The sequence below is a fragment of the Scyliorhinus torazame genome, chromosome 6, assembly GCF_047496885.1.
Source record: "Scyliorhinus torazame isolate Kashiwa2021f chromosome 6, sScyTor2.1, whole genome shotgun sequence".
Lineage (NCBI taxonomy): Eukaryota > Metazoa > Chordata > Chondrichthyes > Carcharhiniformes > Scyliorhinidae > Scyliorhinus > Scyliorhinus torazame.
Genome location: NC_092712.1, coordinates 109,444,617 through 109,466,941, shown reverse-complemented (window position 1 = coordinate 109,466,941; position 22,325 = coordinate 109,444,617). Strand labels below are relative to the sequence as shown.

General features: G+C 50.8%; 1 protein-coding gene across 3 annotated transcripts in view; it reads left to right on the top strand.

Moving 5' to 3' along the window:
* Window positions 1–22,325, top strand: part of znf804b (zinc finger protein 804B) — a 935,803-nt gene that overhangs the window by 823,954 nt on the left and 89,524 nt on the right. The window contains exon 1 of one of the 3 annotated variants that reach the window (XM_072508671.1): window positions 9,804–10,046. The exons of the other annotated variants lie outside the window; for them this stretch is intronic. The gene's annotated coding sequence lies outside the window, so the exon portion shown is untranslated. Of the gene's footprint in view, window positions 1–9,803; window positions 10,047–22,325 lie in introns of those variants that run through there. 3 annotated transcript variants of the gene reach the window in all.

The following is a 22,325-nucleotide window of genomic DNA, read 5'->3' as shown; positions in this document are numbered from 1 at the left end:
GGGCTGGGGCTTGTGCTCTGGGATACTGTTCTCGGGGGTTATGTTCCTCTCTTCTGCCCTCATTTATCCATGCGGGTTCCTGGCTAGTTCTGACTGGGTACATTGTGGCTTCTAATCCGTTCTGGTCCATCTGATCCTGAAGTGACTGTTCCCATGCCCTGGATAGGCGTCTAAGTACCCAAATCTCATTATGTGTGGTATCTGCCGGGTCATAATTTGCGCAAACCCTTTCCTCTGCTTCGGTGGCATGCGAAACGAAGGTACGGGACCATTTAGTGGTTTCTTCCTCATGAAATGAAATGAAAATTGCTTATTGTCATAAGTAGGCTTCAATGAAGTTACTGCGAAAAGCCCCTAGTCGCCACATTCCGGCATCTGTTCGGGGAGGCTGTTACGGGAATTGAACCGTGCTGCTGGCCTGCCTTGGTCTGCTTTCAAAGCCAGCGATTTAGCCCTGTGTTAAACAGCCCCTTCTAGGTGAGTGCGGTTTAAATTTCAGTATACTGCCTTGAAATGTATCCAGAGGCGACCGGCAAAGGCGGTCGGATGTTCCCCTTTCTTTTGCCTGCATTTGTTCAAACCTTCTACCGGATCCCCTTTGTTGTATCCGATAGTGTCTAATATTGCGGCCTTCATTTCCTCTCGGGTTCCTCCTCCTACGTTTTGGGGGTCTGGCAAAGCTGATTGTACTGACTGGCTGAGACTCATTACAGTCAATTTTACTTCCTCCCACTCATCTAACCCGTACAGGGGGCGTCATTCTCCGACCCCCCCGCCGGGTCGGAGAATCGCCGGGGGCTGGCGTGAATCCCGCCCCCGCCGGTTGCCGAAGTCTCCGGCACCGGATATTCGGCGGGGGCGGGAATCGCGCCGCGCCGGTTGGCAGGCCCCCCCCGCTGGATTCTCCGGCCCGGATGGGCCGAAGACCCGCGGATAAATTGCCTGTCCCGCCGGCGTGGATGAAACCACCTTTTGAACGGCGGGACAAGGCGGCGTGGGCGGGCTCCGGGGTCCTGGGGGGGGGCGCGGGGCGATCTGGCCCCTGGGGGGGCCCCCACGGTGGCCTGACCCGCGATCAGTGCCCACCGATCCACGGGCGGGCCTGTGCCGTGGGGGCACTCTTTCCCTTCCGCCTCCGCCACCATGGCGGAGGCGGAAGAGGCTCCCTCCACTGCGCATGCGTGGGAAACTGTCAGCGGCCGCTGACGCTCCCGCGCATGCGCCGCCCGGAGATGTCATTTCCGCGGCAGCTGGCGGGGCAACAAAGGCCGTTTCCGCCAGCTGGCGGGGCGGAAATTCCTCCGGCGCCGGCCTAGCCCCTCAATGTTGGGGCTCGGCCCCCAAAGATGCGGAGCATTCCGCACCTTTGGGGCGGCGCGATGCCCGTCTGATTGGCACCGTTTTGGGCGCCAGTCGGCGGACATCGCGCCGTTTCGGGAGAATTTCGCCCATGATCTTTTGCTGGCGCACCTCCTCAAAGAAGCTATGCGGGTCTGCGGTGGGCTGAAATAGAGTAATTGTGCCGCAAGCGTTCCTTAACTGGGTTACCGAAAGTGGGGTGGTGTAGGTGATATCTAGACCTGCTTGGTCTTTAATCCTTCTTTCCGTGGTGACCGGATTCATGGGTGTCGGGGCAGCTGTGGGGGTTGGTGCGACCTGTGCAGCCGGTGCTGCTGGTGCCTTTCTTTTTGGGATGCGTGGCGGCTGCTTTTGACTTTCCATTCCTTTAACATACATTTGCGCGCTTTCAATTAACTCTTCCCAATCTGCTATCTCTTCTTCATCTGTCTCGTCTGTCCCGAATAAAACCATTATGAACTGAAAGTAGCAACTGGAGCTTATCGATTTTCCGCTGGTATTTAACGTGGTCAACGCTGCTCTGCGTTTGTTCTTTAGTGGACTGGTGGAGCCATATTAAAGCTGCCTGTAAATCGCCGCATTTCTTTGTTTACTGGGTGACCTGGTGTTCAGTCTCCTCTATTATCAACACTATGCGCTGTGTATCCTGATAGGCCTTGGCGTACTGGATTTGGACGCTGCTAAGGTGTACTATGCAAGATTGGCGGGCGCGTTTAACAATGGCGATTTCCCTGTCTTTGGCGGCTAACCTCTCCCGGAATTCCTCAATAATTTTCTCGCTTTCTTTACCGTTTCCCTCATTCTCTTCCTCCTTCTCTGCTGACTGACTGCGGAGCGTCTCGACGACCACCTCGGTGCCTCACAACTGTGCCAAGCAGCACGCTATTACCATTGGCTTTCTAAACTTTACTGCATTTTTCTTATATATCTCACAACGATTCTCCCACCAAGTCCGTCCTATCTTTCCTGGACCTGTCTCGGTGTTTGCACAAAAATTCGACCAAAGGGGCCATCCTTTCCCCTTTACATACTTTCTCAACACATCCTCCCATATGGGGCACTGCTCTGATTTATCAACAACTGTAACCTCGGGTTCCAGCTGCGGATTCATCATCTTCTCTATCATCTGCATTGTCATCTCTTCTCTACCTAAAATTTGGAACAGGGGGGAAATAAGGGGCGAAATTCTCCAGAAACGGCGCAATGTCCGCCGACTGGCGCCCAAAACGGCGCCAGTCAGACGGGCATCGCGCCGCCCCAAAGGTGCGGAATGCTCCGCATCTTTGGGGGCCGAGCCCCAACATTGAGGAGCTAGGCCGACGCCGGAGAAATTTCCGTCCTGCCAGCTGGCGGAAACGGCCTTTGTTGCCCCGCCAGCTGGCGCGGAAATGACATCTCCGGACGGCGCATGTGCGGAAATGACATTGCTGGGCGGCGCATGCGCGGGAAACTGTCAGCGGCTGCTGACAGCTTCCCACGCATGCGCAGTGGAGGGAGTCTCTTCCGCCTCCGCCATGGTGGAGACCGTGGCGGAGGCGGAAGGGAAAGAGTGCCCCCACGGCACAGGCCCGCCCGCGGATCGGTGGGCCCCGATCGCGGGCCAGGCCACCGTGGGGGCACCCCCCGGGGCCAGATCGCCCCACGCCCCCCCCCAGGACCCCGGAGCCCGCCCACGCCGCCTTGTCCCGCCGTTCAGAAGGTGGTTTAATCCACGCCGGAGAATCCAGCGGGGGCCCCGCCAACCGGCGCGGCCCGATTCCCGCCCCTGCCGAATATCCGGTACCGGAGACTTCGGCAACCGCGGGTGCGGGATTCACGGCAGCCCCCGGCGATTCTCCAACCCGGCGGGGTGTTGGAGAATGACGCCCCTGAACTCTGTCCAATGTGTTCATATCCTTCCTATCAGCCCCAGAACTGTACACAATGCTCCAGCTGAGGTCTAACTATTCAGCATAACCTCCTTTTTCTTGTACTGCATGACGGAGATTATTGTTCCTTGTACATGACCCTGAACATAACATTGTAAATCTTGTGCTGTTTCCTGCTGGTGATACATTTTCTCATGCAAGGGGCGAGTTTTACTGTGCCACCTGTCACGGTGGCACAAACGGTCCCCGTGGTCCAGGAATCTAAAACCCTCTCTCCTGCACCAACTCTTAAGCTACACATTCAACTGTGGTATTCTCCTATTTCTGTACTCGCTAGCACGTGGCACTGGGAGCAATCCAGAGATTACAGCCCGAGTGGTCCTGCTTTTTAGTCTGCTGCCTAACTTCCTGAATTCTTGATGCAAGGCCTCATCCCCTTTTCTACCTATGTCATTGGTACTGTGGTAAACACCACTGGTCACACACTACGTGTATTACGGTGCTGCCACTGTACTACAGTTAATACAGTAAATCCAAGCCGGCTGGCTCCTCCCAGCAGGCACTGTATAAAAGTGTATGCTCTCCTCACTGCTTCCATTCTGGTTCCAGCTGCAGGAGGCTTAACATCTAGTGCAATAAAGCCTCAATAGTTTCACCATTTTGTCTCGTGGTCATTGATGGTACTTCAATTTATTGCACTAGAATTTTAGAGATGAACGTCTTAATGAAGCCTGATCGCCTGGAGCTGAATCCTCCCGCAGCCGACGCCACAGCCACCTTCGAGCACTGGCTAGCCTGCTTTGAAGGATATCTCGGAGCATCCACAGAAGCTTTCTCAGACCCGCAGAAGCTCCAGATCCTCTACTCATGGGTGAGTCCACAGGTTTTTCCCCTCCTTCGGGACGCGCAACCTACACGGAAGCGATGGCATCACTAAAAGGCCAGTACATCAAGGCTGTGAATCAGGTGTACGCCAGGCACCTCCTGGCCACAAGACGGTAACTCACGGGGGAGTTTTAGGACGATTTCTTGCGTGCTCTGCGGATACTTGGTAGGAACTGTAATTGCCAAGCAGTGTCGGCAGTCCAGCACACAGAACTGCTGATCAGAGACGCCTATGTCACGGGCATTAAGTCCAATTACGTTCGCCAGGGATTATTGGAAGGTGGTACACTCGACCTTACAGAGACTGTACAGCTTGCTAACTCCCTAGAAGTGGTCTCCCGCAATCTAGAGTCCTACACCTCCGACCACGCGGCACCCTCGTGGGCGTCATGGGCCCCACCATCTTCCAATCCGGGTACGCTGCAAGCCTGCGCCGCATGGGCCATCTCAGGAGGCCCCAACTGCTATTTATGTGGCCAGAACAAGCACCCCAGACAACACTGCCCAGCGCGTAGCACGACCTGCAACGGATGTGGCAAGAAGGGCCACTTTGTCTCCCTTTGCCAGGCCCGATCAGTCGCTGCCGTTTCCAGGCCCAGCAACGCTACACCCCGCACGTGCGATCCAGGGGCGCCACCATCTTTGCCGCCGCCCGCCATGTGTGGCCCATGGGTGGATGTCATTCACCATGTGCGCCCCGTGGGCGGCGCCATCTTCGGCGCCATCTTGGACCGCGTCTCAGGACCCCTGCTCGCCTGGCCGTTCGAGGCCCGCCGGTACCTCCGCCATCGCCGACCAGCCCAACAACTCCCAACATCTTCCGCAGCTCGCCTCCATCACCCTTGATCAGTCTCGGCCCCGCAACCTCGCGACTGCTATGACGTCTGTACGGATCAATGGGCACGAGACGACCTGCCTCTTCGACTCCGGGAGCACAGAGAGTTTCATCCACCCTGCTACGGTAAGGTGCTGCTCCCTCCCGGTCCTCCCCATCACCCAAAAAATCTCCCTGCCCTCCGGATCCCATTCCGTACAGATCGGTGGGTACTGCGTCGCGACCCTCTCCATACAGGGCGTAGAGTACAGTAACTTCAGACTCTACGTCCTCCCCCACCTCTGCGCTGCCCTGTTACTAGATCTTGATTTTCAGTGCCACCTCCAGAGCCTTACTCTGAATTTCGGCGGACCCCTGCCCCCCTCACCCTCTGTGGCCTCACGACCCTTAAGATCGATTCGTCCTCACTTTTTGCAAACCTCACCTCGGACTGTAAGCCCGTTGCCATGAGGAGCAGACCGTACAGTGCACAGGACAGGACATTTATCAGGTCGGAGGTCCAATGGCTTCTGCAGGAGGGGTCATTGAGGCCAGTAACAGCCCCTGGAGAGCTCAAGTGGTGGTAGTTAAGACTGGGGAGAAACACCGGATGGTCATCGACTACAGTCAGACCATCAACTCAGCTCGACGCGTACCCCCTCCCACGCATATCTGACATGGTCAATCAGATTGCGCAGTATCGAGTCTTCTTCACAGTTGACGTGAAGTCCGCCTATCACCAGCTCCCCAGCGTCCTGGAGGACCGCTAATACACTGCATTTGAAGCAGATGGCTGCCTCGATTACTTCCTTAGAGTTCCCTTCGGCGTCACCAATGGGGTCTCGGTCTTCCAGCAAGAGATGAACCGAACGGTTGACCAGTACGGGCTGCGGGCCATGTTCCCGTACCTAGATAATGTCACCATCTGTGGCCACGACCAGCAGGACCACGACGCAAATCTCCAGAAATTCCTCCATACCGCCAAACGCCTTAACCTCACCTACAATAAGGAGAAATGCGTTTTCCGCACCACCCGCTTAGCCATTCTTGGCTACGTTGTGGAAAATGGAGACCTAGGGCCCGACCCCGACCACATGCGCCCCCTCCTGGAACTCCCCCTCCCCCACTGCCCCAAGGCCCTGAAACGATGCCTGGGGTTCTTCTCATATTACGCCCAGTGGGTCCCTAATTATGCGGACAAGGCCCGCCCACTCATCAAGTCCACAGTCTTTCACCTGACGGCTGGGGCCCGCAGGGCCTTCAACCACATCAAGGCGGACATCGCCAAAGCCACGATGCACGCGGTCGACGAGACGTTCCCCTTCAGGTGGAGAGCGATGCATCGGACGTAGCTCTGGCCGCCACCCTCAAGCAGGCGGGCAGACCGGTGGCTTTCTTCTCCCGCACCCTTCGTGCCTCCGAAATTCGGCACTCCTCTGTCGAAAAGGAGGCCCAAGCCATTGTGGAAGCTGTGCGACATTGGCAGCATTACCTAGCCAGCAGGAGATTCACTCTCCTCACTGACCAATGGTCGGTTGCCTTCATGTTTAGCAATACACAGCGGGGATAGATCAAGAATGACAAGATCTTGAGGTGTGGAATCGATCTCTCCACCTATAACTACGAGATCTTGTATCGCCCGGGGAAGCTCAATGAGCCCCCAGATGCCCTATCCCGTGGTACATGTGCCAGCGCACAAGTGGACCGACCCCGGGCTCTCCACAATGACATCTGCCACCCGGGGGTCACCTGGTTCTTCCATTTTATCAAGACCCGCAACCTGCCCTACTCCATCAAGGAGGTCAGGACCGTGACCAGGGACTGCCAACTCTGCGCGGAGTGCAAGCCACACTTCTACCTGCCAGACAGAGCGCATCTGTTGAAGGCCTCCAGCCCCTTTGAGCGCCTCAGCATGGACTTCAAAGTGTCCCTCCCCAACCACTGACCGCAACGTGCACTTTCTCAATATCATTGATGAGTACTCCCGTTTCCTTTTTGCCATCCCATGCCGACATGATGTCTGCCACGGTCATCAAGGCCCTACACAGCATCTTCACCTTGCTTGGTTTCCCCACCTACATCCATAGCGATCAGGGATCCTCCTTCATGAGTGATGAGCTGTGTCAGTTTCTGCTCAGCAAGGGCATCGCCTCGAGCAGGGCAACCAGCTCTAACCCCCAGGTAAACGGGCAGGTGGAGAGGGAGAACGCGACGGTCTGGAAGGCCGTCCTGCTGGCCCTTCGGTCTAGGAATCTCCCGGTCTCCCGCTGGCAGGAGGTCCTCCCCAATGCGCTCCACTCTATCTGGTCGCTCCTGTGCACTGCTACTAATGAGACCCCTCACGAACGTGTGTTTGCCTTCCCTAGGAAGTCCACCTCCGGTGTCTCGCTCCCAACCTGGCTGACCGTTCCTGGGCCCGTCCTCCTCCAGAAGCATGCGACAAGTCATAAATCGGATCCCCTTGTCGAAAAAGTCCTCCTCCATGCGAATCCACAATACGCCTACGTGGCACACAGTCTCCCTCCGGGACCTGGCACCTGCTGGATCCCCATCCACAATCACCATCATCCCCGACCTGGTACCGTCCCCTCCCCCTCTGGATGCTTCCCCCGCCCCTGCCCGTTCACCCTCCCACCAGCGACCCTCACCGCAGCCCCCACCCCAGCAGCACCCATCCCCTCACCGGATCCACTACAGGGTGTAGAAGAAGAGGACAACATGCTCCCGGAGTCGCAGGTACGCATATCGACGTCCACACCATAACCAGGCCTGAGGCGATCGCGGAAGAGGGTCAAAGCCCCCGACAGACTTAACCTGCAACGTTGCTTTCACCCCCGCTGGATTTTTTTTTAACCAGGGGGTGAATGTGGTAAACACCACTGGTCACACACTACGTGTATTATGGTACTGCCACTGTACTACAGTAAATACAGTAAACCCCAGCCGGCTGGCTCCTCCCAGCAGGCACTGTATAAAAGTGTATGCTCTCCTGCGCTGCTTCCATTCTGGTTCCAGCTGCAGGAGGTTTAACATCTAGTGCAATAAAGCCTCATTAGTTTCACCATTTCGTCTCGTGGTCATTGATGGTACAACAGGTACCAACATGTACAATGACCTCTGCCTCATCACCATCCCCGGTCAGGAGCCCTGAAGCCATTCAGTGACATTCCGAACCCTGACACCAGAGAGGCAGCATGTCACCCTGGAGTCACCATATACATGGTTAGAAAGATATCAGCAGCAGAGCTGAGTTTGATTTGTTCTGCTCCCAGACCAAATTGGAACTGAGACTGGATCATATTGTTAGGAACACAGTGAAAAAACATCAAGGGGCGGATCCCAGGACTTCACGTCGGCAATCAGAGTCTGCCTCGCCAGGAACTTTGTTTTTTAAAGATTGGGGCACCATTTTTAATGACTGTTCCGGTGAACAGAAGTTAACATGGAATCCAGCCTGGAGACCCCCCAGCCCCCTCGCCACCTCAGGCTCTCCTCTGACACTGCACCCTGGCACTGCTCTGGCACTGCCTGGGTACTGCCTCCTGGCACTGCCTGGGCACTTCCCTCATCCCTATTCGGGTACTGCCTGGGTTTTGCCCTCTCCCCCCTGAGCGCTGCATTCACCTCAGCTCCTCTGGGAGGTCTGCTCAACAGGAACATACCGTGGGAGACCAGTTGTAGTTCACACCGACATGCCCTCACGCCAGTGAATGGATTATCTCATGGGTGGGGGGAATGATCAGGCCTAGAAGCCTGATAATGTGTTTCAAATTTATTATAGTAGTGCACCCGATGGTGAATGTCAGGACTCCTGTGACATCACTGACGGGATGCAGAGACAATCGCGACGAGGCTTCCCCCTGATGTAAAACGTGATTTGGGCCTCTCGGGAGATTTTCCGGTCCTGTCACCAAAGCTGCCTGAACAAATGGGAGCCGAAAATCCCGCCCACCATTTTATGTATTTATAACTGACTCTTCCATATTTAGTTTTTCAGAGTTGTCTCAAAATTCCATATTCACATATCAAAGAAAGATAAAAGTGACAACAATAATGAGATGTCAGTGAAGATTGAATATATTAGTGCACACCACAGCCCTAAAATAAAGAGATCTTACACAATGCCATCAATCCATCCTAAAGACTGGATACTTAAGGTAGCCAACAGGGTTGTCACCTACCTCTAGATAATATAAGTATTAGAGTTTATTGGCATAGTGACAACATTAACCACTGTGGGCAGGTGTTGAGACTTTATTATCTTTGCTACACACCCAGATCATTTACAAGGAAAGCATCAGCTAGGTACAGAAAACCATTATACAGTGCACAATCTGGTATCGTTCAGGTGTTCAACAGAACAGCATTGCATAGCGTCGTGGGGAGTGAGTTAGCTCTCTAGTTAATCTGCGCAACACACTGGTTTGGAACAAATGAGCCTCCCCCCTACTAAGATTATAATGCCTCAGAATTCCTTCAATCTATCTGAAAGCCACTGGAAACAGCAGCTGATGCGCCACTAAATTCAGAAATGTGACTCTGGAACAAGCTTCAAGCTGCCAATGCTCCCAAAAGCTTGACAAACAAGTCATGGTAAATTATGTAAATAAAGCATATTTTACAAATTGCAATATTTAAATATTATTACTTTCTTTATTCACTTCAAGATTAAGAGATAAATTGTTTAGCTTCAACGATTTTTGAGAAATATGTACTTTGCTTACTGCTTTTCATTTTTGCAAGGTATCAAAGTAAAGTTGATTAATGTTTATGTTATCTATTTGGGGTTGGTGTTGTATTGTTGCGTGGTCACTTTAAGAGTCTAGTCATGTGTACAGTTTGTGACATCATCGGTTGCTTCGCGGGCTTTGCCTCAGTCGAGAGGAAGCCTTTGTAGAGTTAATAACTATTCAATGAACCTGCGTTGTTATTTGCATTCAACCCCACATGCTACAACTTCAAGTTCTTTTGTCCTGAGAGGGCAGAACATCACGGGATAAATAGAATACCGGCGGAAAGGATGGGATAAAATTCTTTTTAAGCAAGAAAAGGAAATTGAAGCTTTCGATGTCGAGGCAGAATCAACAGCAGGCCAGCTGATTGCAGCTGGCATCAGACCGGTAAGGTTGCAGCACAGAACAGGAAAAAAAAGGCCCATGCCTAAAATTCAAACCGGCACCCCGAGGAGTTCAGGCTGCAGAAATCTCCATGTGTGCAGTTGGATTAAGGCACGGAGAGATTTCCTGCATCGCATTAAATCTAAGACAAGCTGCCACGGTTGGCTTACATTACAATTATATTAAGGGAAACTCCTGGAGGGAAGTGGTGAGCAGCTCCCAATATCATTGTAAATTTGCTGGACAGATTGCCGCCACTGGCCCATACAATGAAGAATACAAAGATTAGGAGCTTGATTTAATGGCAATGAAACAGAGTCCCGTGTCGAGTGTGTTTAGTCGGGTGTTTCCAGGCGCTCATAGCGCTGAGAAAAACACCGCTATTTAACGGGACTCTGTTTCATTTTGGAGCCTTAGCGCTGAGGAACTCCGCTCACCAATAGCGTCCCGATCTCAAAGCCCTCCAACACAACCCAATGCCCCAACTCACCTCTTAAGGGAGTCATCAAGCCCCCCATACCCCACCTAATAATGGCAGGGCACCCCCGACCCGGTCCCTGGCGTGAGCAAAATGCCACCCAGCCACCTTGGAACTGCTAGTCCAGCATCCTGGCAGTACCAGAGTGCCTGGGTGGCATCTGGGTGCCAGGGTACCACCATGTCCAGAGCCCAGCCACCCAGTGGCCTTCAATCGCCTGAGAGACCCATCCAAATGCCAGTACACCTGGTTCCCATTTGTAGAGAGCAGGCTAACTGGCGCCCGTTCGAAGGTAAGGTCCCACGCCTTGGGTAACTCCAGCGAATGCATATCAATCAAAATGTTGCTTACTTATCTCGCTAGATCTTGCGAGGCGTGGCGAGCGGGTAAATCTCGCAAGAGGTCTATCGTGAGATTTACGAGCCATGTCGCACCCTATTTTGGGTGCAGCGCAGCCATTAGATTTTGCCTGGGAAGTCTTATGTGGAAAGAATTCATAACTACACCTTAGCTAACAAGATTTCTGAGAATATTGTAGTTCCTGCTTTCCTCAGCACAATTGTCAGTAAAATTTCTAATCTACTCCGAATTCTAGTCCAACCTAAGAAACCTGGTAGCAAAACATATTCAGAATTAACTAAGATACTGGAAGACCATTATTCATCCAAACCATTAATAATTGCGGAGCGTTTTAAGTTTCACAGAAGAAATCAATTAGAAGGAGAGAAGAGAGCACAATTTGTTGTGACCCTAAGGTGCATCGCGGAGTATTGTGAATTTGGTGATTCTCTGGATAATATGATTATAGACCGCGCGGTTTGTGGACTAAGGAATGAGGCCATGCAGCAGAGATTGCTAACTGAACAAAATTTAAGAATAACCTTAGAGATAGCTGTTCCGATGGAACTTGCTGCTAAGGTGGCTTCTCAGCTCGGAGCAGCCACAAAAACCCATAAAATGGCCGCCCAAACAAAGTCTAACCAGCAACAGGTGTGTCGATGCTGTGTGAAAATGGGCTATTCACTGGCTGAATGCTTGCGCAAAGATTGCCAATACAAAAATTGTGGCAAAATGAGCCACACAGCACAAGCTTGCTGGAGCAAACCAGTTGCTCGGGAAAAGAATGTCCAAGGAAAAAAAGAGGACGTACCAGAAGGGAAAATCAAAATAATTCCACCAAAAGAATTTACAGTGTGGAAGAGAAAAATAATAAGAACAACACATCAATCCAATGAGGAATTGAAGTTCAATGTACTTTCAGTTCAAGGTGAACAACAGTTTTGGTTCCAAAATTAATTGGACAGCCTATAAAAAGGAGGTCGATATGGGCTGCCATCTCCCTAAATCCTGAGACCACCGCGAAGCAAAAATTGAATCATCTACCATTAAAACCAGCAGATGTCATCCTGAGGACCTACAATAATGTCTCTAAGAGGAAACATCATAGTTTATCCAGAGTTAAGTGGGTAAACTGCAGTACTTCTACACAAGGGGCGGGATTCTCTGACCCCCCACGCCAGGTCGGAGAATCGCCGGGGACTGGCGTGAATCCCGCCCCCGCCGGTTGCCGAATTCTCTGGCACCGGATATTCGGCGGGGGCGGGAATCGCGACGCGCCGGTCGGCGAACCCCCCGCCCCCCCCCCCCGGCGATTCTCCGGCCCGCGATAGGCCAAAGTCCCTCTGCTGGAATGCCAGTCTCACCGGCGAGAATCAAACCACCTCTCTTACCGGCGGGACAAGGTGGCACGGACGGGCTCCGGGGTTCATGAGGGGGGCGCGGGGCGATTTGGCCCGGGGGGGTGCCCCCACGCTGCCCCAAGAGTGGGGGCACTCTTTTCCCTCCACCTCAGCCACAGCCTTCACCATGGCCGACACGGAAGAGACACCCCCCCTGCGCATGCGCGGGGATGACGTTAGCAGCCGCTGATGCCCGTGCATGCGCGGACTTCCGCCGGCCGGAGAAGTCCTTTCGGCCCCGGCTGGCGTGGCGCCAAGGGCCTTTCCTGCCGGCCAGCGGCGCGCCATCCACTCCGGCGCGGGTCTAGCCCCTCAAGGCAAGGGCTTGGCCCCTAAAGGTGCGGAGAAATCCTCATGGGACCTTAGAAGTAAAGGGGAGGGATGTTATGGGCGGAATTCTCCGCCCCACCGCGCCACATTTCTGCCCCGACCGGCCGGCAGGATTATCCATTACGCCAGCCAGTCAATGGGGTTTCCCATTGTGGGGCAGCCCCACGCCGTCGGGAACCCCCCGGGCACTGGCATAATAGAGAATCACACCGGCGGAGAATCCCGGCCTATATATTTGGCGTTATTGTTATGTTGTTCCATGGTCACTTTAAGATTTGAGTCACATGTGTAGTTTGTGACGTCATCGGTTGCTTCGCGAGCTTTGCCTCAGTCTAAGTCAAGCCTTTGTCGAATTAACAGCTATTTAATGAACCTGCGTTGTTACTTGCATTGAACCCCACGTGCTACAACTTCACATTCCTTTGTCCTGAGTGGAGAACATAACAGTTTACACATGAATTATATGAAAGATGTTTACTTACGTGTGAAATTTATTCGGTTATCTGACCAATACTTCATTTTAATTACCAATTTGTCCTTGTTCTTCTCACCCATTTTATATAAAAGTCAGAAACCAAGAGCACATTCCCACTTTACGGGCTTCAGTACAGTCCTAATCCTTGCTGAAATTTTCTGTTATGTGCAATACTTATCCACTGAGTCTGCATTCATTAATATTTTTATAAAGTAAGTAATTTGCCTTGTACCACTTTGATTTAATCTAACTGGGGGTGGGGGGGTTGGGGTGGGGGGTGGGGGGGCGCCAACCGGCGCGGCGCAATTCCCTCCCCGGCCGAATATCCGGTGCCGGAGAATTCGGCAACCGGCGGGGGCGGGATTCACGCCAGCCCCCGGCGATTCTCCGACCCGGCGGGGGGTCGGAGAATCTCGCCCCTGAACATGAAATGTTCTTTAATTTACTTGGGTGTACTGCTCAATAATCAGCCCTTTTAATTCACTAAATGTAAACTTTGTTGCATTAATATGCACAGTTACATAGGAACATAGGAATTAGGAGCAGAAGTAGGCAATTCAGCCCCTCGAGCCTGCTCCAACATTCAATCAGATCATGGCTGATCTCTTCCTGGTCTCAAATTCCCCTCCCTACCTGTTCCTCATATCCCTTTAACTGGGTTTTTATCAGAAACATATCTCTTTTTTAATAAATTTTGAGTATCCAATTTTCTACAATTAAGGGGCAACTTAGCATGGCCAATTCACCTACCCTGCACATCTTTTTGGGTTGTGGGGGTGAGACCCACGCAGACACGGGGAGAATGTGCAAACTCCACATGGACAGTGACTCGGGGCCAGGATTGAACATGCGTCCTTAGCGCCGTGAAGCAGCAGCGCTAACCACTGCGCCACAGTGCCGCCCTATCATAAATATATCTATCTCCTTCTTGAAATCATTTAATGATTCAGACTCCACCGCGCTATGGGGCAGTGAGTTCCACAAATTCACCGCCCTCTGCGAAAAGTAGGCCCTCCTCATTTCATTTCTAAATCTAACCGCCTCTCAATCTATATCTGTGAGCTCTCGTTCAAGATTGCCCCACATGGGAGAATATTTGGTCTACATTTACATTATCAATACCTTTTATTATTTTGTATACCTTGATCAGATGCCCTCTCATCCTTCTAAACTCCAGCGAGTATAAGCCCAAACTGTTTAATCTCTCCTCATACACCAACCCTTTAATCTCCGGAATCAATCTGGTGAACCTCCTCTGAACTGCTTCCAATGCCACCACATCCTTCCTCAAATAAGGAGACCAAAACTGGGAACAATACTCCAGATGTGGCCTCACCAACACCATATACAATTGCAACAACACTTCTCTACTTTTAAACTCCAGTCCTCTTGCAATAAACGCTAATATTCCATTTGCCTTTTTAATTACATGTTGTACCTGCAAACCGACTTTCTGCAGTTGATGAACAAAGACACCCAGATCCCTCTGCCCAGATGCATTTTGAATCTGCTTTCCATTTCTATTATTTTGGCAAAATGGATAATCTCACACTTATCCAAATCCAGGGTCCCAGGTTCAATTTCCGGCTTGGGTCACTGTCTGTGTGGAGTCTGCATGTTCTCCCCGTGTCTGCGTGGGTTTCTTCCGGGTTCTCTGGTTTCCTCCCCCAAGTCCCGAAAGACATGCTTGTTAGGTGAATTTAACATTCTGAATTCCCCCTCAGTGTACCTGAACAGGTACTGGAGTGTAGCGGCTAGGGGATTTTCACAGTAACTTCATTGCTGTATTAATGTAAGCCTACTTGTGACACTAATAAAGATTATTTTTAATTAAACTCCATCTGCCAAATTGTGGTCCCATCTCCTAGCCTATCTATATCCATCTGTAAAATCTTTATCTCTTCTTCACTGCTTGTTTTCCCACCTATTTTAGTATCATCCACAAATTTTGCTATGTTACACTCTGTCCCTGCTTGCAGATCATTTAAATAGATTGTAAACAGTTGAGGCCTGAGGACTGACCACTGCGGCACCCCACTAGTTACAATTCGCCAGCCAGAGAAGGACCCATTTATCCCGACGTCAGTCAGCCTATCCTCAATCCAATTTAGTACTCTACCCCCAGTCCCCTGCGATCTCACCTTCTGGATCAGTCTTTTATGTGGCACCCTTTCAAACGCCTTCTGGGAGTCTAGATATATTACATCCACAATTTCCCCATTATCCACCTTGCTAGTTACATCCTCAAAGAACTCAAGCAAGTTTGTCAAATATAACTACCCTTCATAAAACCATGCTGACAATGGTGGATTGAGCTTTGTCTTTCCAAATGTTCAGTCATCTCCTCCTTAATGATTGATTCCAGTAACTTCCCTACCACAGAGGTCAAGCTAACTGGCCTATGTTTTCCTACATTTTGCCTCTCTCCTATTTTGAATAGGAGTGTCACATTTGCGTGTTTCCAATTCACTGAGACGCTCCAGAATCCAGGGAATTCTGAAATATCATAATCAATGAATCCACTATATTTTCTGCCACCTCCCTTAATACCCTAGGGTGCAGGCCATCAGGTCCAGGAGACTTATCTGCCTTTAGTCCCATTAGTGTATTTGATACCATCTCCATTGTGATGGTTATTGCACCAAGTTCCTCTGCATTAACTGCAGTTTTTGGAAAAGTTTTATTATCCTCCACCGTGAAGACAGGCAAAATACTGTTTCAGTGCCTCCTCCATCTCTGTATTCCCCATTATTACCTCACCAATATCGTCCTCTAAAGGGCCAACATTTACTTTAATTATGCTCGTCCTCTTTATATACTTATAGAAGTTTTTGGTATCTATGTTTATGATTTCTGCTAGTTTCCCCTCATAGTTCGTCTTAGTTTATTTTGATTTTATTTTTAGTAGCCTTTTGCTGAACCTTAAAGTTCTCCCAATCCTCCAGCCATTGAGGCCATTGAAAATTATCTTCACTGCTTGGAATGCATGGTAGCACAGTGGTTAGCACTGTTGTCTCACAGCGCCAGAGTCCCAGGTTTAATTCCCGGCTTGGGTCACTGTCTGTGCGGAGTCTGCACGTTCTCCCTGTGTCTGCGTGGGTTTCCTCCGGCTGCTCCGGTTTCCTCCCACAAGTCCTGAAAGACGTGCTGTTAGGTCATTTGGACATTCTGAATTTGCCCTCCGTGTACCCGAATAAGTGCCAGAATGTGGCAACTAGGGGCTTTTCACAGTAACTTCATTGCAGTGTTAATGTAAGCCTAGTTTGATAATAAAGATTGTTTAAAAAATATATATTTGTCAATAGGCCCAATATATGCATTCTTGTCTTTACATGTAATTTAATGGGATGCAGATGAAGGTCTGACCACACATGTCCAATTCTCCATGGTACCAGTGGGAAAACACTGTTGGAAAACACATTTGGAACAACCTGGGGTCCAGATGTCTGGTCTCTCCTGAACATTGCCTGAGGCCACCTCCAGAGTTCAGGATGGAGGCTGCTGCAAATCCTGGACATCGGGAATCCACAGCATTGAGTGTGTGTGTGTGTGTGTGGGGGGGGGGGTCATCTATTGGTGATGTTGCTGATTTTGCCTTAGTTCAATTGCTCTGTTTTATTACCTTTGCTCTCGAGTCGCCAGGTATCTTTATGATACCGCCACGTGGTTCAAGTCCGAGTAATGATCAATAATCCAATACACCGATTAGTAAGGTTTAAATCAAAGCACATTTATTATACACAGTAATTGCTACTCATGCACAAATTCTACGTCTAAGCTACTTCTACAACTAACAGGCCTATACTCAACTTGGAACTGGCCCACCAGGTCAGGGAAACAAATGGCCTTTCGTTCGGGTACAGAGCCTGCGGGATTCGAAGTTGGTACAGATTGGTCGCTAGGCGTGCCTATCTCGTAGCGAGCATTGAATTAAGACTTACGAGTTCGATCTTCACTGGTGTCACTGCACTGGTCACGGTCAATGTTGGTTCGTTGTTGCTGGGTGACCCGTGCAGGACGAAGAGCGCGCAGTGGTGGAGAGGAAGAGAAGAGAGCGATTTGAACTTGGGGCTCAATTCTTATAGTCCCCAGGGGCTTCCTGCCTTTCGGGGCGGACCCTGTACCTGGTCCCAAGTGATTGGACTTTGTCCCAATCGCTTGGTTCGATTTTCTCCAATGCTGGAGCGGTTCCCTGATCGATGGGCGGTCTTGAGGTGCTCGTTCACCTCCTTTTGTGTAGGCTCCTGCTGGCGCCGAAGAGTCTGGTTTTGCTTTGTGTGTCTCAATGTTGCTTATTGTTCCCGGGGATTGCTCATTAGTATGCAGATGGCTGTTGTTTTGTTATGCTGATGGTTGTTGGGATCGATAGTGTCTGGCCTTTCCAGAGGTAAATACACAGCCAACCTGCAGCTTCTGGTTTTTGTCTTGTTGGCTGACTTTCCCATCAGCCTTTGCCGTTCGCCATTTTGAATCGGGAGTTGGTCATTTTAAGTGGCTACATTCTCTCCTTGTGATCCTAACGTGAAGCGTGAAGGATCACATAACTATGTTGCTTTCCATTCCCTGACCTGGGGGGGGGCACTTCCTTCATGGCCTCTGCACTGACCATAACTATGCAAAACATTTTTAACTGACAATTCTAAGGGCGCTATGTCAAACAGGGACATGCATTACAAAACAATAAACTGGGAACCTCTAACTATTCTTAATACACTACACTCACTTAAACATTTCATTATCCTAACCTCCTCAACCATACAGCAAAATCATAGCAGTTTATACACAGTTTTCCTGCCTTGGCAGTCAAGCTCAGGATCGTACAATTTGTTCATGAACAGTTCTTTACATTTCTTTATTTACAATAAAAACGCAAATGAATGCTTTTTATTATAGATCGTGGGGGTCGGGGGTCTGGCCGTATCCAAAAATAGGGGATCTGATCCTATATACCGGGGTTCGAGCGCGGTAGGCTCTCCTTCTCCATTTCCTTAGACACATAGTCTGCACGATGCAGCAGAGTATTGCTAATACCAGTAAGGTTTCTATTACATATGACAGAGAGTACCAGGTTATAAACCTGGCACACCAAGATGATGTGGTGTCGCTGGTGACTGGGCTCTGGGTACTGCGGGAAAGTGAAACATTAACGGCTGGGGGGCTTGAAGTCTTGGGGTTCGCGTTCACTCGCAACCAAATGTCCATTAGTATGTTGCTGATCCATGTGGAGGAAGTCCTCATGGCTTTTCTCTTTCCTTTTCTTTTCTTCTCCGGTCCTGGAGCTTCTGGAGTTCTGTGGAAACAAGCATAGTGTCTGTAACTATCCTGGTTTAACATCTCGTACGATAGTCTGTCTGTCCTTTAGTGCCAATTACTCCCTTTATAATTGGTCACTATGTGTGACTCCCTCATTTTGTTTTTTCAAAAACCGAATTTTAGGACAAGACACACTTCCCAATAGTGAACCAGTGCGAGCCGTCTCGCAGACTGCGCGGTTTACCATCCAAATGTTTCAGGATGTAAATAGCATGTGTTTGGCAACCTAAGGGTTACCTGAAACAAAACAACAATTTTTGAACTAAAATTACCAAAATGAGGTGCAGCACGGTAGCATTGTGGATAGCACAATTGCTTCACAGTTCCAGGATCCCAGGTTCGATTCCCGGCTGGGTCACTGTCTGTGCGGAGTCTGCACATCCTCCCCGTGTGTGGGTGGGTTTCCTCCAGGTGCTCCGGTTTCCTCCCACAGTCCAAAGATGTGCAGGTTAGGTGGATTGGCCATGATAAATTGCCCTTAGTGTCCAGGATTGCCCTTAGTGTTGGGTGGGGTTACTGGGTTGTGTGGATGGGGTGGAGGTGTTGGCCTTGGGTAGGGTGCTCTTTCCTGAGGGCCGGTGCAGACTCGATGGGCCGAATGGCCACCTTCTGCACTGTAAATTCTATGAAATTCTATGTATGGGCTGCGACAGGTAAGAGTTGGATGGAGTCCCCGGGTAGGACAGCTACCAATGCCGTGTCTCCCCTACCTGAGCATAGTTGACCAGAGGGGGGGGGTTCCCAGGCAGGGCGGGTCCCAAGCCGTTTCTCCACTGCCTGAGCAACCGACAAGAACGGGCAAGAAATGTAGTCATCGTGGTGGGGCTGCCGTAGTGGTTCTTTCCTTCGAACCAGGAGAGCAGTTACGAACAGGCGTCTGGGACCTGAACAAGTCTCTGCAGACAAGCTAGTTCCGCTGACCTAGTGTCTGGCAATAGTGAGTCTCTGTGGGCAAGTCCTCAGAGGTTTCTGCCGAAAAGGCTGGGGCCGTGAAAAGAAAATTTCCTGTCGGCCATACAACATTTAATAAACTTACAAACAACAGAAAACATGCGGCAGGTTCCATCAGAAAGGACACCACTTCTCCCAAGCGGTTCCTTTTAAAACATCATCTGGACACCTCAGTTCTTGGTTGCGAACAGGGTGGCAAAGGGGTTCTCGGTTTGGGAGTCAGACCCAAGGTCGTCATCTTCTCCCGGGTGCCAAACTCTTGAGTGTATCAGGGCTGCATGGTTTGAGGTGTGGTCGCTCTCGTCGTTGTGGACGAGTCGGAACGAGTTATCTCGGTGCCAATAGTTGGTGTCTAGTTGTGTGGGGACGGAACCGGGGTCGTCATGGTGGTTCGGTGGTCGGTGGTGGGGTTTGTTTAGGAAAGTGATCATGAAGGGATCACTCGGACCGTAGTCGGAATCATTGGGTGTGGGTCCTGTTGCATGGGGATAGTAGGGAGGCGTGCTGTGGCTATCGTCCGAGTCACAGTCGCTGTCTCTGCTGCTGCAGTCTGTGGGCGTTCCGGGGTGGAGTGTATATTTCGGGGATGGAGTCGAGATCGAGTCCGTGGCTGGGCTGGACGTGTTGGGGGATGGTAGGGTTACGTTGGCTGTGGGTGGGGTGTGGTGTGCTGCGTCGAGCATGACGTGGTATGCGTGGTTCGACTGTGTTCCATATGCCTTCAGCTGGTTGATATGGAACCACGCAGTCTTACCGTTGGGATACTTTATTTTATATACGGAAGGGCTTACTTTGTCCGCAATGGAGTACGGACCCGAGTATTTTGGTGACAGGAATGTGCTGGGGTTATATACGGAGAGCATGACTTGCTGCCCTATACTGTACTCAGTCGCATGCACTGTCTTGTCGAAACAAGCCTTGCTCTGTTTCTTTCTGGTTCCCAATTTTACTGCGGCTGCTAGCTGAGCCGTTTTAACATTTTCAACTAATTGCTCTACTGCCTTCTCGTGTGTGAGGGCCGTCACTTCGGGGCTGGTCAAGTCCAAACCTAATAAATATTCTGTGCCTTTCATGAGGGTGTGTGGGGTGTATCCTGTGGAAGTAGAAATTGCATTACGCAAAAACATCAGCGCAAAAGGGAGCACTGAGTCCCAAGTGGTGTTGTTTTGCTGGACCATTTTTCTGAGGGTGGATTTTAGGGTCCGATTTATGCGCTCCACGATACCACTCGACTGTGGGTGGTATGCTATGTGGAATTTTTGGGTGATGCCAAATATCGTGAGGACGTTCTGCATGACAAAAATGGGAGCCTTGGTCGGATTCAATGCTGCGGGGGAGTCCCCATCTTGTAAAAATGTGGTGGGTCAAAATCTTGGCTGTGGTTTTTGCAGTGTTTGCGCGGGCTGGGAATGCTTCCACCCATTTGGTAAATGTGTCAATTACCACAAGTACATATTTATAGCTATTCCTGCAAGGGGGCAATGGTCCTATAAAATCAATCTGGATGTTAGTCCAGGGGCCATTAACGGGTCGGGTGTGGCTGAGTTGAGCCTTTTTGGCATATCTGTCCGGATTATTCTGGGCGCCGATAAGACAATTCTCGATGTAATGGTTTACATCTTCCTTTAAATTCGGCCACCAACAAAGCTGCTTGAGATGGGCTGTAGTGGGATCGATTCCCTGATGTCCATGACCGTCATGGAACAAACAAATCAGTTGATTCCTGTCCTGTTCAGGAACCACATAAAGGGTGTCTTTTAACACCACACCGTCATGTGTGGTCAGTGCATTTTTGAACCTCTCGTAGGGAGCTGGATGTTTTCCTTTTACAATCTCCTTGAGATTGCTTTCCTGCTTCTGGGCCTCCACTAGATCCTCGATCTTTGTCTGTGAGACCTGAACTGCACTCACTGGTGCGCTTTCAGGGGGTGTCCAAAAGTATCCATGCCTGGAATCTGCTTTAGCCAGTGTGTCGGCTTTCACATTTCCAGGGGGGAGGAACGATGGTTGGTGACTGCAGACTTTGATTATCCCAAAAGTCCTGTTCTGGGCTCTCTCTAAAATGTGACGGAGCAATGGGGCTGAGGGGAGGGGTTTTCCGTCTGCGGAAACAAATCCTCTTGCTTTCCACAGGGGTAGAAATTCCGTGAGGCTGTTGCAGACATAGAGGCTGTCCGAGTATATGTCTGCTGGGCTGGGGAAGGAATCTGGGTGTTCCACTATATACGCGATGGCTGTGAGCTCTGCTGCCTGCACGCCTAAGTGGCCTGGAAGTTTTAACGATATTTCCTCGAGGGCACGCCCCTGCGCATCCTCAACATATACCGCAACCTGTTATGCGCTTCCCATCCAAGACTGTGGAAGATCCGTCCACATAGATCTTTATGGGCTCACACGTGTCTGTGTGCTGGGGGCTCTGGGTTGAACTACCTATCTTTCTGGGGGGGTGTTTTAGCGATAAAGGGGCCTGTGTTGTGGTGTGGAGAGATAATTTCGCATTCATGGGGGGTTCCGGGGCACTGTAAGTTGTCGGCTAAATAGGTGTGTGTCTTTGTCTGTTTAATAGCGATGTCCCGTCCCTGCAAGAGAAGGGTCCATCTCGCTGCTCTAATCTGGCTTACTGTCCGGTCCTTGAGTCGTCCGTCCAGTAAAGGTTGGGTGGGGGTGTGTTCGATGATAATTGTGATGGGGTTCAGTCCGGTAATATATGAAAAATACTGCACTGCCCAAAATACTGCGAGCAGGTGCCTCTCACAGGCTGAAAATTCCTGCTCCACAGCATCTAAAATTCTGGAAGCATAAGGTACGGGCCTTAACTGGTCGTGCCATTCCTGGAGGAGCACGGCCGTAAGGGTGTGGTCTGTGGTCACTACCTCTATGGCGTAAGGGGAAAGCGGGTCTGGAACTTGTAATGCGGGGGCTGCTATGAGTGCCTGTTTTAAAGAGTTCACAGCATTTGTATGCTGCGGAAGCCATTCCCAGGGGGCTCCTTTCTT